This window comes from Manis pentadactyla, chromosome 3, assembly GCF_030020395.1.
Source record: "Manis pentadactyla isolate mManPen7 chromosome 3, mManPen7.hap1, whole genome shotgun sequence".
NCBI classification, from domain to species: Eukaryota; Metazoa; Chordata; class Mammalia; order Pholidota; family Manidae; genus Manis; species Manis pentadactyla.
In genome coordinates, this window is record NC_080021.1 from 97743125 (window position 1) to 97756870 (window position 13746).

Below are 13746 nucleotides of genomic sequence, written 5' to 3' on the forward strand. Positions count from 1 at the left end.
GTAGTTTAAAACTTATCCATGCTGAAGTTACTCTACAAGAAGTTATGTCAAAGAAATAATGAATCTTCCCATGTTTTCTTCTGCCTGCTACTTCTATAGCTTTTCTTCTTCCTTCCTAATTACAACCCTTAAATAGAATTCGTGCCTCATATCAAATTTACCGAGTATCATAATTCTTCCAAGTGGTAAAGATACCTCAAGACAAATGCTGGGCATAGAAGCTGCAGGGCATTAATATGCAAAGAATTAAAAGGTAACCTTTTCAAACAATAAGTCTTCTTTCTCACTTACCAACTTTACATTTCCCTGTATGGCCCTGGAAGATGACTGGTCAGCCAGAGACGGGTAAGATTCCTCAAGGGAGGAACAACCTAAGACAGGCACAGTCGCAGGGGGGCCATCAGGTGAGAAATTGGGGATCAACAGAGGTGAGGCTTAGAACCTCACGCCCCCTGTTCTGAGAGAAATCTTCTGCATACGTGGATGTTTTATTGCCCTTGTCTAGCTTGGATTAACACATAGTCTACAGGCACACACCTGATCATCTGCATTTGCTCTCTTACAACACTAAACTATGTTTTCTACCTTTATCTTGTATCTACCTATCACTTCAGCATTTTATTAAAAATAATAATAATAAAGAGAGAAATGTGGTATCCACATATAAATCAAGTAAAAAAATCAAATGAGTATTCATATTTGAACTGACTGTTTATAGTTCATAATGCGTGAGCAAAACCGAAAGCTTCTGTGATGACTCCCCTTGTACTGTTCACCATGTAACTTATTCACTATGTAAGAATTTGTTTTCCATGTAAGAACTTGTTCGCTATGTTTCAGAAGATTGGATACTGACGAAAATTAGACTTGGGGTGGATTAATGATTGTGCATTGAGCATTGACGCCCCTGTACAGAATTTTATTGTTGTTAACAACCATTTGATCATTAAATGTGAGAGATGCCCTCACAAAAAAAAAAATTGTTACATAGTTGATTTACGAGGCTTAGCAAAATGGTAGTAATGGTGGATCCATGCCCTTCCACTTCAATTACAGGGAGAAATCATTAACTACAGGTTCCAACAAGGAAACATGTATGTTGCTCCTCTTAGAAGAAGTTAACTTCCTCTACAACTCAGCCAATGAGGAACCTGAACTTGTGCTTTTCACCAATGGACTTTCGTTCAAAACAACCCCTCCCAACTTCCTTCCTCCTTCTTTTCTATAAAATAAGGGCTCCCCTCCTTTGTTTGGGGGTCTTCCCTATGGTTTGCCGTATCTTGCATGTCCCATATTGCAATTCTTTGTTATTTCCAAACCCATTTTTGCTCATAAATAAATGTTTTCTTTAAAAAAAAAAAAAGAAACCAAGGAAATATTTTCTAAGGCAAGATCTAGGGAGGCAGCTGAGAACCAGAGAAACAAATCTGACATTTTGGTATGATTTTTTCCCTGGGGATGTTTGCCAATCTGAAAAAGCTCACTGAGTAAACTCCTAAGAAGTTTTTTGTTGAATTCCAGTGTTATGAGGACAAAAGTTTGAATATGGAGCTAGAAAAAGTGTGGGTTTTGGTAAGTCTCACATGCTTTATGTGAGGACCCTGAAGTCGCACCATAGAAAAAAAAGAATAAACCAGACATAGAGGTATCCTAGTAGAAACTGCACGCCTATTTCAAAAACTTCCAATCCTAGAAGTGAAGGTAATCCCTAATTGTTAGTGTCCCTGAGCATCTGACAGAAATAAATGTAAACCTATCAATCATACCCTTAAATTAAATCTAGAGAAGAATATTTCAAGTAAAAAGTTGTGTCAAAATAAGAAAAACTAAAGCTTGAACAAGTGAGCAAAGTGAACCATGAACTAGAAGTAGCAAAACACACCAATATAGGTCTGGGTATTGGAATTATCAGAGATATAGTGATTCACAGAATAATATCTCTGCTACACATGAGGAGAAAAAGTCAAGTAGAAAATCTCAGAAAAACTCAACATTATAAAAGTGGACATGGAAAATTACCAAAAGTAACAAATGGATATGCTTAAACTGGAAAAGGAAAGAACCTTTCCTAAGTTAGAATAGCGAAGGGAGGCTCTAACATCATGCCATCCTGGGCCACCAGAATGATACTGATGTAATTGTGAGTGATTCATTCACACTGGACATGGTACAGGTTCAGGGTTCTAAGCTGTAAATGGCTCACTACCTATGCATGTGGCTGAGGGCATCCGCTTGCTTCTGTGCATGTCCTAGTTGGCATACTATTTCTGATCTACAGCACCTGAGGGCAGAGGGGTGTCAATGTTGTGCACCCCACACCATCACAGAAGGCACCAACATCCTCCACAGGCTCTGCCAGCAGTCCCACTGAGAGATCTTAATACTGTCGCTTTACAACACCAGCAGGCCTTTCTGATTGCTGCTCTTACCTCTGATAGTTGTAGTGACATTGTGCCTTCCTTGGTCTTGGCACTGTGCCAGATGAAAAATGAATATTCCTTTGTGAATGAGGTGACTCCTCTTGCTTTGCACACTGTCCCTTTATCTTCCCACTGAGGTAGGGTGTAGAAGGCAGGGGGGCCATCGGTGTTGGAAGAAATCACTTTTAGGAATATTGCACCAGCCAGCAGGAGCAATCACTAGCCCATCCTCCTGAAAGTGAGGTCCAGCCTAGTGATCCAGAACATAGGCAAAAATTCTGAGCTATTTTGGAGATCTGATTGACCCACATGTAGTATAAAGGGTCAGAGAATGCCTCAAAGGGAAGAAACAATGATGAGGGCCATGCGATCCCAGTCCAGGCTTAGGCACTCTGTCCTGTGTGCATCGTCACAGACAAGAAGTTAGAAAAACTTTAAGGAAGACATGCCAAAGCACAGGGCTCCCTGAGGCATGGGACCTAGAGCACAAACCCTGCTTGCCCAGTTTAAGGGCAGTAATAAGTATATAATGGATGTCAGAAAGAGAATAGTGATGAATAAAGTAGGAGCAATATTGGATGTAATATGGTAAAACAAATATAAACCACAAAGAGGCACCATTTTGCACCTATTGTCAAAAACTAAGACATTTAATCATATCATATTTTAGGATGTGGGTCAATGTGAACTGATAAATAGCAGATCAAGTTTAAAAGTGGTACTACTTCCAAAAACAATTTGTCATTAGCCTTTAAATTTGAATACTTATCACCCTGTCCCTCAGTAATTCCACTCCTCTGTGTGTGTGTGTGTGTGTGTGTGCCCTAGAGATATTCTTATGTGTGTCCATCAAGAGACACATGCAAGACTGAATGCTCAGAACAACAAAATCACAATTTAGAAAACTGAAACCTACCCCAAGGTCCATATAAGAGTAGAATAATGAAGCAATAAACCAGAAGTGGCCCATGGAATTGAATGTGATATGCAAGTTGCAGAAGGACACATGAAGTTTGATTCCATTTTCGTTAAACTGAAAAAATGCTGGGACTAAATATTATGTTATTTAAGCATAGATTTATGGTTAATAAATGGAAAATAAGAACAAGAAGTGATTTTTATAAAAGTCGGGATGTTTCCCTCTGGGAACTAAGCGGGTTATGAGATGAGACAAACATATAGGAAAAAATCAAGGCATTGATAATATTCTACTTAAGAAGTGAGGTAAGTTCATGGGTGCTCATTTTTTGATTATGTTTTATGATTTCAGTGTACTCCTTCATATATACCAACTACTATAAGAAATCAAATCCATATTTGAATATGTAACAAGAATGTGAACTAAGGTAAAAATGAATAGGAAGCCTGCATGAAATGTACTAGACTCTCAGTGAGGATTTTCTAAAATAGCAGAATGTACTGAACCAATATATGCATGTAATATATGAACTTTAAGAAAACTTGAACATTCTAGAAAATAGCTATAAAGTCAAATAAAATATAAATGTCATGAGTTATATGCCCACTACTATTTAAACTTAAAGTGTGAATGAGTGTAATCATTTGGAAGAATCCAGGAAATTTTGTTGGAAAACATGACTTTAGAGATTGCCCTTCAAGAAAGATTCAACCTGATCATCAAAGAGGGATTCAGAGTATCTTCCAATGGAAAATGAGAACTTGAGAGTACAAATGAAAGTCAATTGATGTTATGTTTAAAGAATAGACTGAGGAGGCTGAACAGATAGTGATTTTGCAATACACTGAAAGTTCCGGGGAGAGGCTAAATGGGAATTGTGGATCCAGAAAATTAACCTGCAGAAATGTGGAGGGCCAAAGTGACTTGTGAGAGACCAGAAATGAGGAGACCAGTTAGAAAGTTACTGCATCTTTTCTAATAAGAGTAAGGGCTCCAGCTGGAATGGTGGTAATGGACTGAATTCTTTAAGATAGTGAAGTTAGAAAAACTTTTCCCAAGCAGATTTACAGCTCTAATATTAAGTAGAACAGTGAAAGCTTTGGTTTTCTTACAGAGAGGTTAGAAAAACTAGCTCATCTATATAGTAATTTCCCCAATTATGGATTTTTAATGATAACCATGAAGCCAGTCTGAATGAATTTAAGCCCCAATCTAATGTTTCTAGTATCATATAAATGTGGTCCTGCCTAGTTTTTCTTAAAATAAGGGACTCCTTGGTTTACTGGAGTCAATTATCATTTCAAAAATGATTCCAACTCACAATATTGGTTAAATTTCAATAGCCCAAAAAAAAAAATCTTGGAGTTTGCCTAGAGGCTACAAAAAGATGAGATGTCTAAAAAATGACTAAATGAAAGGGGGTATTTGTCTCACATTTCCTAGAAGCACAAACGAGAAGACAGCAATGCTTTTCCTTTTCATGGAGAATTTTTCAAATGAAGAGATGATGTCTTTTCTGACAGTGTCATTGCCAAAGTTACTTTCCAATGTTTAAAATAATCAAACTGTCCTGGCACTACTGAAAGTAATGAAATGGTGACCCATAAGGGATCTTGGTTTTAAAAAGTAGACAATTTTAAGATATTTTTCAAAATGCAGTAAATGTGTATGTGTGCGTGTGTATGTGTGTATATATGCTATATTTCTCTACACATACATTTAAGAAATTAGTCACTTTTTGTTGATTGAAGGAATTAATATTACTCATATTAAACTTACTGTTTTCACTTGTAATATTGGACCCTGGGAACTTGCATTCAGTTTTTAAAACACCCCCACATTCTTCTGGAGTGCTTAGTCATCTGATACCTACATGGCTTCTTTTCTGTTCTTGTGAAAGATTTTCTCAAATGGCATCACAGGAGGCTTTACTTGAACACCTTATCTAAAATTGCAACAAATCCTCAGCCATTTCTGAACTCAATTCCTACATCATTATTCTCCTTAGCACTTACTGCATTATATATTCTATGTAATATATGTGTCTTGCATATTGGTCTCCTTTACTGCCTATTCCTCCTAGGCAGGGCAGAGATTTGTCTCTGTTGTGTTTTCTGCTGTATGTTTTCTGTATTTTTTTTCTGTATTATATCTTCTAGAAGCATGCCAAGCACCTAGTTTTCATTCAATAAATACTTCATTCACATTTGAATTTTGCTCATATATGTGCATTTGTCTATAAAATATATCTCTAGGAGTGAAATTATTAGTAGGAGATGTTATGAACATTTTAATTTCTGATGGTCCTCAAGTACAATGTCAGTTACATTCACAATAATAGTTAGGAGTGTCCATTTCTTCATATCCTTGCCAATAATGGAAATTATCAATCAATTTAATGTTGGTCTATGGAATAAACATAAATTATATTCATTATTAAAATAAAATTTTGGTTACTTATGAGGAAAAGTATTTCCCCATATGTATTTTAACTCATTTCCCTGTATTACGTTTATTACTTATTTCTTTGCCTATATTTTTTCCTTAGTGATTGTTGTATTTCATTTAATTAATTAGAACTGTTTACACATCTTTAGCTATAATTCCTTTGGTTGATGCATAGTTTTAAAATTCTTTCTCTCACAATATATACATTATTTTAATTTAGTTATGGATTCTTTCCTCACAAAGAGACTTCTGATTTATATTTATTCATATTTTTTTCCCGTCATTGATTCCATTTTGTGTGTTCTTTAGGGAAGTGTCCCAAGCTCCAGGGGTGTATTTTCATTTAATGCTTTTATACCTCTGTGGTTTACATTTAGCCCTTACATATGCCTGGACTGTGTTATTTTTGTGGGGGGTGGCTATATGAATGGTATGAAATAGCTTCTTTGCTAAAATTCAAGTAATTGAAAGATTGAAAGATTATCTCAAAATGAGTTTATGTTTTCCCTCAATATGCTTAACGGATATTAGCTCCCAGTGTTTTCACAGTAAGCATAGTCCTGTTTAATGTGTTTTAATATTTTCTGAGGTACTAATATGTACTGTGATATAATAAAGACATTTTGTTTTATGAAATAATTATATTAAAATATATTCTCTCATTCTAGATCTCATGCTTTTGACAGCTGAACAGACATCACAGAGCCAGTCTAGCCATCAGTACTTTGCTTTTCACAATACCTTTCTTTATTTAGTAGGCCTGAAATATTGATTAACATTTACAGATTCAATTTCAAGCCCTTGCCAGAGGTTCGGGAGAGCCCAGAGTGAGCTGTCCATGCCAGTCAAATTCTAAGGTGTAATGAAATTCCCTGCTGTGCCTGTCAACTTATCCTCTGCACAGGTCATTTCCCACATGGTCTCTGGTGTTGAAAGAATCCATTTCCACTTCAAATATTTCATAGACAATGGGGAAAAATGATATGGCACTAATATTGTGTCCTTTATCCTGCTGTGGAGAATTGAATAGACTCCATTATGTAGTAATGCTCTTTTGAAAGGAAAGTCTTATCTGCCCAGAAATGTTCATGGGCAGTTGCAAGGACAGGTTCAGCCTTACAGGTGGATGCGGCCTCTCACTAGCGTTTGTTTCCCTCCTTGTTTCCAAGTCTCAGGCACTGGGAATTCACAATTGACTCAATATAAAAGTCATGAGCATTTACTTCCATGTGTTGATCCTCCATACTTACTGACCCAGGCATGTGGGATAATGAGCTCTGGTTCCGTCTTCCTGATCAATTGCTTTTCAATTACCTCTTGACACTTTAAAAAATTCCAGCTAGAAGACCATAGAAAGAAATCTAGGACTTGATTCAGACATTCTTAAATTCACTCTAATTTCACTGATTTGGAAACTATGTGTTCATTTCTTTCTCCTCAAGAAATTATATAATTTAGAACTTCGCTTTTCAGACCTTTCCTTACTCTCCTTACCCTAAACGATATAAAAATATACATGTGATTAAATTGTATAGCCAGATAGAAATGCTAGAACTTATAGAGAATAAACGATTTATTATATGGATCACTATTTAGGATGTCTATAAATAAAAAATCTGTAAATACATTTCTGCATCAACAGTAGCTAATTAATGTCATACAGTTTGCAACTTCATAGGGTTATTTATTTAAAAGGAGAGATATATTTTAGAAATGACCCATCAAACTAAATGGAATTGCTTTATTAGTAACAGTTTAAGAAGACCTTTTAACTTTGTTGTGGAGAATCAAACCAACTCAGTCACTTTAAAGTGTTTACATGTGTGTTTGTGTGCATGATACAGCTATTTTCTTAAAGAAACTCTGTGGAAAGGTTTGCAGCAGCTGTAAAATTAGTCTGTGTGTCCTTCCTTTTGTTCACAACCATTTACAGAGCAGTTGACATTCTGCCAATGAATTCAAGTAGATAGGTTTATTGGTTTTTCTTGGCTTTCCTGGACTGGTATGCTGGCCTGGAGTTTGAAAGTTCAAACAGAGTTGTTTATGTCCATCTACTGAAAGTCCATCTAGATCTCACCAGATCTAGATCTAATGGTGCAGTTAGTAGTAATCCAGGGAAATCAAAATATCCAGGAAAGAGCTCCTGAAGATGCAGCCCCACAGAGGCAGAAGCCAACAGAATAGCAAAAAACACCTGCCTGAGAGGCATGGGCCTATGTGTCACTAGTCCTTGTAAGCAAATGGCCCTTCTAAACCAGCCACTCCCCACTCCTGCGTTGGATGGAACAAGAATGTAGGAAGATGAAATTGTGAATTTCCTGAGAAAAGGACATAATTCCAACATAGATTAGAGATAAGAGGAGCAATTGGGAAGCTATGGGGTAAAAAGATTATTCGATGCCAGCTCCTTGAAATGTACATTGGTTTGCTTCAGAGGAAAAGAGACTTGCCTTGATGCCTACCACCTATCAGGGCCGATCTGTGTTAGCCCACTTTTTCCCTCCCTCATGTCAGCATGAAGGTCTCCATGTTAGCTTGAGCAGCACTCACAGGCATGTTTGATATCTTGCTTATACTAAAAACAAAGTAAAATAAAAATCTATGTTCCAGATAAACACTGACTAAGCAAAGAAGGCTGGAAATACAAAATTTTCGTTCATAAGAAAACCAAAGCATCTCCTGAATATCAAGCCTCCATAAGTGCTAATCTCTGAAAAGAATAGCTTCTTGTAGTAGCAAACTTCTACCACAAAAATAAAGAAAAATAAACAAGTGAACAAAGAAATAAGCAAGAACTATAAACCATTCTCAAGTTATTTCTCTTTTCTGCTAGTTCTCCTGTGTGGTATTCAGACTTGTCCTATTATACAGTCAATGCAATTTTAAGTATGTTGACGCTATCAGAACCCAAGTCAACCTGGCTACAATTATGCTATGGGCATGAATTGCAACTATTTAGCTGTAGGCAAAATTTTTAAGTAGGCTGCAACTGGATGATTGGGCATAGGTATAAAATTCAAATATAATGAATGCAAATTGGTAGTGTCAAATTTATTTAACCAGGAACAGAATAAGGTGGAAGGGATAGGGTTTTGTTTGTTTTGAGTTTTGTTTCCTTATTAACTAATTTCAAAAATAAGTGAGCTCCCTTACCTCATGGTATGGTAGTGGCAGCAATAATGATTGTGCCAAGGAAAACTAGGATTCAAGATGTATAATTTTTTTATATACCTAGTCACTACTTATTCCTGTGGCCCAGGGCAATTATCTTTCCCCACTATATCTAAGTCCCTTCATGCCCATAATCATCAAAAGTCAGAAATAGACAAAGGTCATATTCTGGGAGCCAAAGAAGCATAGGGAAAATAAAAATACCACTAGAGATGCTATTAGGATAACAGACTTGTCTTTAAACTTTATCAGCACTGCAGCAGGAAAAGTTTACTATTGTGAAATCATAACTCCAGCTCTGAGTTGGACATTAATAAGCAGATAAGGAGTGTACCTACTTTACGGGAGTTGGTCATATGCAGTTGTTTCATTGCTATCCCAGTGGCAATTTTAATACATATTTAAATAATAAACAACTGTTCAAAGAAATGTTAAGTCACTCTTTTCAATCAGATTTGTATTTATAAATGTAAGCCAGACCTTCCTTGTATACATGGAAGGCATAACCTTCCATGGGGTGTGCTCTATGGTAAAATAAGTGTCAGTAACTTTGGGTTAAGCAAATCATATTTCTGTAAGACTCCTCACAGCTTTTAATACTTCCTCTTTCCTAAAAGGGATACCGCATATGGTGTTTCCAAAATGTATTGGATCATGGAACTTTGCATCTGCTAATGTTTCAAGGTGCATTTTTGTTCTGCAAAGTTTAGAAACCATTAGAAAGATTCATTCAAAGAAGTTACTTGATTTCATCGGTATTTTCTAAGAAATCAGATGTCAAAAGACACAGGACTCCAAGTGAACTGGAATAAGTTGTGTTTTATTTGTTTTATTCTTTTCTTCATCATCTTTGTTTTCATCTTTGTCTCTCTTTTTTAGGGGGCAGGAATATTTTTAAGTTAGTTTTATTTTGTTTATCTAAAAGGGATTTTCAATAATGTTTTATTTACGAAAAGAATCATTGTAGGTTTGCATTGTTGGAGAAGTAGTTAGCATGATACTTACCCTTGACCATTACAGAATTACAGATTCTTAAAGGGATTGTCTATGAAATACAATGTGTATTTTTTAAGGATAATCCTAAAATAAAATCCAAGACAAAAGCAGACATTAGCCACATTACCTCATTTCTGTAAACTCAGGTGATAATAGGAGAAAGCTGCATCCATTTATCTGGTCCCATGCACTTCTTACACCCCATGATCTTACATTACATACATTCTTACATTACATTACATTTACTGTGTAATAACTTTGTCTAGACTTAACTGTCTGCTGTATGAAGACTTCCATTTGGCTTCCCATTTTAAGCTTGAGGGTTTTAAGAAAAGTCCACCATATTAATCTCTTCTCTTGTGTGCAGTATAAGAAGGAAAAATATGAGAATAGTAAATTCAATATTGTAATAAACCTCCATAAATATCTGTTTCACTGCATACTGGAGAAAAAGTAAATTGCTGTGCTCCAACAACAATTTCTCTAAAAAAATAAGTGGCTGTTTAGGTGCCCATGGAAATCCCTTTGCATGTTATGGAAGTCTGCCCATGCTCAAGGTAAAACAAAATGTTGCCTTTTAGCCAGACACAACAGATGTGCTGGGCTCATCTGAGCTGTGCTATGTTGGGCTGCTTCTGGTTGAGCTGAGCAGTTCCAGCAAAGTGCTCAGGAAGTGAAGCTTCTGCATCATGCATGTATGAATCTGGTGTACATGCATGTAGCAGTTATACATTTAGATGTTTGCTACTTGTCCATAACAGTTTTGTTTTATCAGAATATCAGTACCATGTGTAACAGGATCCATAGATAGAAACTCTCCATAGGCCCTTGGTACAAGTTGTTTGAGAAAAAGGAGTGCAAATGATGTGATGGCTGAAGTGGCTCCAGACAATGTAGGTCTCATCACAGGGAGGGGTGACAGCTGGTTCTGCAGATGTTCTTCCCAGAGGTGGGCCGGCCTGTCATGACTGTCAGGGGTCAGGAGGACAGCTGTGCTCCATGTCCAGACAGCCCTGAAACTGTATCTTTGTTCATTTGAGAGTTACCAGTTGTTCTTGTTTTTGTTGTGATTTCTGATTCAAGGATCACAATATAATTTTTTTTAAAGTCTAAAAGTTACTTAAGTTGGACAGGTGGCCAAAAATGAGATTTGAGAGAAATAAAAATAAAAGTGACCAAATCTAGAAATACTTTGAACAATGTGATTAAAGCTCCCAATTCATTGTTTTGCAAGCTCAAGGAAATAGAGTTTCATTAGACAAAAAGCTATTTCTAGTTTGAAAGTCCACATCACTTCTCAAAGCAATGAATGTTTTCTTTAAATCAGCACACCTAGAGCTCTTAATTCTTAGCTTAACATATAAGTAGTAAACCTAGGATAATAAAACATTATTCACCTTCTGTCTTATATAATCAGTTTGCTATGCCCCTTTGAACATCCCATTGAGATAAAATACAATATCTGAAAGACAAGGGATGAGAAGCCAGGGATGATGAGATGAGTGGAGAGTAGAAAGTCTCAAAAGAAAGAGGAGGTCAAAGGGCAAGGTGGTTACAGTTCTCGGATTGGGGTAGGATGTGGGAACTTCGTCATGGCCTACTATGATCCACATATGGTTAGTCTACTATTTATGCACATGCATTTCTTTAGTTATTTTAACTACTTCCATTCTTTTTAAAATAACTTTTTCTAATAATAGAAATTATTTCATTGGTAGACTGAATGCGTATGTTAAATTTCCCATGATTGGATCTTTTTCTCACATCTTCTCTTTATCCTTTCCCTGTGAGTTCTTGGTGAGTTTTTAAAGTTTATCATCTACATCAATAATCATTTCTTCTCTCTGTCTTTTGCTTGGGATGGTATCCTTCCCAACTTTTGGTTTGATATTCATGTTTTTTCTTCTCTTCCAAATATAAAATATGTTTTCTCTTTAAGATAGCAAAGTAATTGAATTGATATGTGTTCTCAATTTTCTTTAGAACTCATCTCTGAATTAATTTATGTTTTCTGCTTCATCCAGTGTGTCTCTTTCAGAGAGGTGAATTCCTCTGGTTTAGCAACATGGCCCCTTCTCTTTGACATACTTTCCTTTTCATAGATGTAATAGATTCATTGACTTTCTAAGAATGGGAAGCACAAATGGGCTAGATTTCTATTAATCAGAGTCACTTCCCTGGATTATGTGCTTCCCAGAAGCATCTTATCATTTAAAAAAAAGATCATCCCATTGCTGTTTTCCCCCTCTCTTGTCTAATTGCTCTATTATGGACTGACTGCCTGTGTCTCTGCAAAATCCCTATATTGAAGCTCTAACAACTACATGATGGAATTTGGGGATGGGGCCTTTGGGAAGTAAATCATTTGAGATGAGACCATAAGGGTGGTGCCCTCATGATGTGATTAGTGTCCTTATAAGAGGAGATACAAGAGAGCCCACCCTCTCCCTCTCCTTGTCATGTAAAAACACTGAAAAGAAGGTGGCCATCTGCAAGCTAGGAAGAGAGTTCTCACCAGAACCAGACCATGGTAGCACCCTGATCTCAGACTCTCAGCCTCCAGAACTGAGAGAAAGTGCATTTTTGTTTTTTTGAAGCTGTTCAGTTTTTGTGTTTTGTTAGGGAAGCCTGAGCTGATTAAGCCATGCTCCTTCTCTATTTTTTATTCACTTAAACATATATTTATTGAGATTCAAGTATGTTCCAAGCTCTTTCTTGACAATGAACAAAGCAGGAAACACAACAAGAACTCTTACCCTCTTGGAGAGTAAATTTCAGGCGGGTTATATATAACGTATGTTAGATGGTGACATGTATCACAGAAAAATTATAGCAAAGAAGGAAGAGTTCATTTGGAGGTGTGGAAGTTGTACTTTTAGTCATCAAAGGAGGCTTGACTGACAGCAGCATTTGTGGAGTAATGTAAGAAAGGCAAGGAATAATGAGGAAGTCATGTGAATACCTGGGAAAAGAGATTTCCAGGAAGAAGGAGCAGAAGTTCAAAGACCCAGAAATAAGAGCAGGCTTGGCATGTTTATGGAATAGGGAGACCTGTAGAGGACAAAAGTTTTCAAGTAGTAGGTGATGAGTTCAAGGAGGTACTTTACACCAACCCAATATCCCTAAAGCATAGTAAAAGGTGTTGTCATACCTCTGCTCAAAACCTTTAATGGATTGTGACTGCCTGGAGAATAAATGCTAAATTCTTCAACATGTACATTTGAAGTCTTGCTCAAACTGTACTTTCTACTATAGTCTCATTTCTTCACCCTGCCTAATTCCCCACTCTGTTTACATTCACCATTTTCCCAGACAAATCCATGCACAAACCCAGACAAATCTCTCACTTGGTGGCTACCCAATAATTATCTACCAAAGCTGGTTTCAGCCTTAAAGGTTCAGCTCAGATGCTGTCTTTGAATGACATCTTCCTGCAATGGCCCACGGTAAATTTAACCACTCTTACCTTTGTTCTTCCATAGTATTTTGATTTTATCTACATTTGAATATTTACTTAATTATTACCTATACTTTAAATCAATAGTTACAAGCTCTAAATTATAGGCTTCCTGGGTCCAAGGTTCTCTGAGCCTCTACTATATTCATTGCATTGGTTATTCAAAGAGAACTCTGAACCAATAACTTTGCAATTCTTCAAAAGGAAAACCCCAATGTCTGTCCCATATTATCTAAATATTTTTTCTCATAAACAAAGGTGTCTATAACTAGATGACATTTCAAGGTCCTTTCCATCATTACAATGCTTCCTTCTCACAGACACCGTCAGAGATG